Genomic DNA, 5,633 nt, shown 5'->3' with positions numbered 1-5,633 from the left:
ATTATACTATAAAATTTATTATAATATTTTTTTTGTTTTAAGAGTTATATAGATTGGTTATCATTTTATTTATCTATAAAACTATATGCAAAAATTTTACATCATTAATTTTTTGTGTACGGTACAAGTCTAAATTTAGATAGATTATATATATTTTATCTTAACAAAACTAATAAATATGATTTTAAATTTAATGCATGTATAGTTAGAAATGAATCAGCAAGTACTAAAAAATAAAAATGCTATTTTGTCCATGAAGATACAAAGAAATTGTTTAGGTAAACTCAAAATAGAATACAAGCTGCACAAAAAAAATACTAACAGACAAATTCAAAGACATGCCAATATATTATTATGGGTTAATAGTCAAATTTATTCTTAAAAGATCATCGATTTTTTAAATTAGTCCTCCAATGATTTTTTTAGTTATATTAGTCTTTGAAAAATAAAATGTAAGTCAAATTGATCATTTCGTTAGTTAAATGATGACATGTCATATTGTAAAAAGAATTTGTATATTTTTTATTCAATTAAAAATAAAAAATGACTAATTATATATATACACAAATACAAAATAAATTAATAAAATTTTAATTTTAAATTATGCTAACAAACTAATCAAATTTTAAATTTTAAACTATCTTCTTGGTAGTCCCAGTCGGTGATTGAAAAAGTGTCAAAAACCTTTTTAGCTTTTTACTCGAAACAGCAAAACCACTTCAGTCGCAGAAGCTCTTTTTCCAGCATGAATCTCTTCTATTCTGATTTTACTCCTCAATATCCTTATTCTCCTCCGAACAACTATGCATGGAACATTCAACAACCCACCGTTGAGAGATATCGAAATCAAATTAACTATGGCCGGAAAAATATGCTTCATGGAGATTTAAATCACAGCTATTTTAATTACGGTGATCCAACCCCTCCGTATGGTTGGGGTTTTCCAAATGATAATGGTGGTGCTCCTGTTGCTAACTTCTTACTGCACCAAACTGCTAGACAAAGTAATCCTTTTGTGGCCCCAAGCTTTTAAGATGATGATGTCAGAGCTGCTAGCTTCTTACAGCACCAAACTGGTAGACCGAATAATCGCTTTGCAACCTCACCAGTACGACCAACTAGTCGTGTTGCAAGCCCACAAGCATGGCCAACAAATCCCATTATAGCTCCACGAGCAAGACCATTCTGGTGTGAAATTTGTGGGGTTTGATTGAGTAGTTCCAAAATCATAGAAGAACTTAATAAAAAAAAGGAACCATCAGAATATGTTGAAAGGACATGAGCATACATTGAAAAGACATGAGAAATCCGAGAAACTTAGAGCTATAAGACGAGAGAGGGGAGCAGGTGCCAAATGCTTTTGGGAGTACAGTAGATCGGTCTAAGACAGTTCAAAAATTCTAGAGAATTCATGGGGAGACTTCTACTGTTCCAGCTGAAAATGCTGAAGAGGAATGTAGGGATAACTCCATAACTAGGGGTTATGACTCCAAGAGAAAAATTGGAGGAACTAATGGAAGGGGAATTGAAGAATAACTCTGTTGCAGAGGACTGTGAATCAAAGCGAAAATTTAGAGGATATGGTGGCTGTAATAACAAGGACAACACTAAGCAGTTAGCATCATCATGCAGAGAGTCATTATTCCAAGCTGAAAATTGGGGGAACTAATGGAGGTAATGGCAAGAAAAATTAAGCAGAGAAGAAAGGTCATCAAATCATCAAAATCTGACACCAATGCTCCATCAAATTGTGCAAATGCAGAATCTACCCCTCAAGTATCTATAGGAGCACCACCAAAGCAGTCTATGCCACTGCAGGTACTCTTGTTAGTACCAGCAGAGGGATCAAATTCTGAATCACAAAGTCAACCTCTTGTACTAACTAAGTCAGAAGTCAAGTTCCTACTGATGAAACAAATGTTCAAATGCCATCATCAATGTCAATGGAGTTCAATGTTCGTGTAAATTCTAGCATCAACAATGAAATTTTTTAGATGGAAATTGCAAAGTTGAAGAAAAGATGGAAGTACTTGACATCATTCCTGTGTTAATTTATGTGGAGTCTACAGTTCAAGTACCTTCATCAGTACCATCACAAAAATCTATAGAGGAATTAAATTCTGAACCACTAATTCAGCCTTTTGGAAGTTAAATTGGAACAGCAAGCATGGGAAGACAATGGACATTATGAGAGTCAAAATCCTACGCATGAAACAAATCTTTATCTTCCATCATCAATCTCAATGGAATTTGATGCTCCTGCAGATTCTAGTACCAATACTGAAATTTCAAATGAAAATTCCATAGCCAAAGAAAATATGAAAGTAACCACCAAATTAAACATACCCTCGATAGTTCAGGAAAACATTTGTTTTGTATGCGGTCATGGAGGCTTTGAGGAGGCATTGGTTTATTGCTACAAGTGTCAAATATGGGCATGGCATAGATACTATTTAGATGGACCTGTGATTTTCACCAAGGAAATTATATGGTTAACTTATGGTTGATTTAATAATACTCCAACAGTACTATTACATGCCCTCGAAGTCAACTTCAAAATTTTGCTGGCTTGCGCTTTTGAGGTTGGTGATGTATAAAGGAAGATATACTGTCTTTGTGATTGAAATTAAATGATATCTATGATCTTTATATCTAGGATTTGACTCGCACTTGCAAACTAGGAATCCATGATCTTTGTGGTGAAGTCTTGACTTCATGAAAACTACTGGAGATGTGAGAATTCTATAAGTATAAAACAATGATATCAAAGTACAACAATCTTCAACAATAAAAATATCACATTTTTTTTGTAGCGTTACATCAAGAAAAGAAAGCACCTACCTTATCAATAATGTTCTGTTTTGCTGTGGCTCTCCCATTAATAATAGACTGTTCCGAATCATTTTTTCCCATAAGCAACAAAAGTATCTTATTGAACCATCTTGAATCTACTGAGCATGTCTTATACATCTTGAACCTACTGAGCATGTCTTATATATACTCTGGTGGAGTACGCAAAGGAAGAGTAAAGAAAAAGTAGCATCTATCAGGTATGGTTCACGAGTTCACGCACTAAATTGCTAGCTTCTTTCATTATCTCTGGTGCTGGGCTTATTACCTTCTCAAAAACACACCGATTCCTCGCTTTCCAAGTGCTCTAACACAACGCCGCTATGAGGAGAGTCTTTTGTCTACCGTCGAATTGAGCCACTGCCCAGGATAAGACTCGTTGCCACCAATTGAAAAAAGTTTCTTCTTCTCTCATCCATAGGTCAGGGGTTATTAAGCTTAGGCTCCATATTATTGAAGACAGGGGGCATTGGAACAAAGCATGAGAAATTGATTCAGCCTCCAACATGCATCTTGGACAAGTGGCAGGAGTGGATGCGAACCGGCTATGAACTTGTTGCAACACCGGTGGAAGATGCGAACATTAGTGCCAGAGCCTATTTTCCATAACAAGCCTTTCTCGATCACCTTGCGCCCTTCAAGAATACTTCTCCAACCCCACGACGGTACGCTTCCTATCTCTGCATGTAGGAAATCTGTATATCTGAATTATTTAGCTTTGAGCATTCTTGATATAGTAGAATTAGGGTATTTCATTAGACGCCAACATTGCTTGCCCAGTAAAGCCAAATTTTGCGCCCTTAGATCCTTGATCCCCAGCCCTCCATCTTTCTTTGGTCTCGTCATTGTGTCCCATTTAATCCAAACCATTCTTCGTTCTGCGTCTTTTTGACCCCACCAAAATTGCGAGAGCATGCTATGAATCTCAGTCAACAGCGTGTCCGGGAACTTGAAACAAGAGAGTGTATAAATAGGAATCGCCTCCCCCACCGCTCTCAATAGCGTGTGCTTGCCACCTGATGACAATATACTTCTTTTCTAACCCATAATCCTCTTCTGAACTTTATCCTTGATAGCTCCAAAGGTTGCTTTCTTTGATTTTTGAACTATAGAGGGCAGTCCCAGGTATTTATCTTGTGCTCCGATATGTTCAATATTTAGTGTCTGAGCAACTGCTAGTCTTGTGTTCTGAGGAGTGTTGTGACTGAAAAAGATAGCCGACTTATTCAAATTGACTTTTTGCCCACTAAAACCCTCATAGGTCTCTAGCAATTCTAGAATGCTTTGACTTGTATTAGGTGCGCTCTTACAAAAAAGGATTGAATCATCAGCAAACAAAAGGTGATTAATTGTTTGGCATCTCCGATTAACTTGAACTCCTTGAATTAATCTGTTTTGATCTGCCTTGTGTAGCAAGAAGGAAAGTCATTCTGCACAAAAAAAAAGAGATATGGAGATAGGGGGTCACCCTGTCGGACCTTCCACAACAATAGAGTAAGAAACAGTCGTTACCAATTTCTTAGTCCAGTTAATCCATTTAGCATCAAACCCCAGCTTATCCATAATATACCATAAAAAATGCCATTCAACCCTATCATAAGCCTTGCTCATGTCTAGTTTAATAGCCATCTCATGCTCTGCCCCACTTCTCTTATTTTTCAAATAGTGCTAGCAATTCTAGAATGCTTTGACTTGTATTAGGTGCGCTCTTACAAAAAAGGATTGAATCATCAGCAAACAAAAGGTGATTAATTGTTTGGCATCTCCGATTAACTTGAACTCCTTGAATTAATCTGTTTTGATCTGCCTTGTGTAGCAAGAAGGAAAGTCATTCTGCACAAAAAAAAAGAGATATGGAGATAGGGGGTCACCCTGTCGGACCTTCCACAACAATAGAGTAAGAAACAGTCGTTACCAATTTCTTAGTCCAGTTAATCCATTTAGCATCAAACCCCAGCTTATCCATAATATACCATAAAAAATGCCATTCAACCCTATCATAAGCCTTGCTCATGTCTAGTTTAATAGCCATCTCATGCTCTGCCCCACTTCTCTTATTTTTCAAATAGTGCATACATTCGTGGGCAATTAGAATATTATCTGAAATGAGTCTTCCTTTGAGAAACGCACTCTGATTTGGACTTATAATTTTATTCATAATACCTTGTAATCGGTGCACCATAACTTTAGAAATAATTTTATACATAACTGAAGACAAACTGATCGGTCGTACCTGAGTCATGTCACTGGCATCTGGCACCTTTGAAATCAAACAAATTTGAGTATGATTGAAGCTTTTTAAAATTCTGCCACTGTGAAAGAAACTTCTCACTGCCTTAAAAACGTCACCTCCAACTATATCCCAGAAAAAGTAAAAAAACTTAGCTGTAAACCCGTCATCACCAGGAGCACTCTGAGCATGAACACTAAATGTAGCTCTTTTGACCTCGTCCATAGTTACCGACCTTTGGAGCCTGCGGTTCATGGAAGCTGTAACCTTAGACTCCAAATCCTCTAAGTATGGAGTCGGATCAGCCGAACAAGAAGAAGTAAAAATATCGCAAAAGTAGTCCTCAGCTACCTTTGCAATATCCTCCGGTTTCGATGCAATCTCATTGTCCCTCCCCACTAATCTCCAAATTCTGTTCCTTCGCATCCTTGATTGAAATTTCTAGTGAAAGAATCTAGTGTTCTGATCTTCTTCTTTTAGCCACTTGATTCTAGATTTTTCTCGCCAATAGCTCTCTTCTTTCAAATATGCCAGCTCCAACTTCTCCTCCAAA

This window comes from Arachis ipaensis, chromosome B10 (genome assembly GCF_000816755.2).
Source record: "Arachis ipaensis cultivar K30076 chromosome B10, Araip1.1, whole genome shotgun sequence".
NCBI classification, from domain to species: Eukaryota; Viridiplantae; Streptophyta; class Magnoliopsida; order Fabales; family Fabaceae; genus Arachis; species Arachis ipaensis.
Note: the sequence above shows the minus strand (reverse complement) of the source record.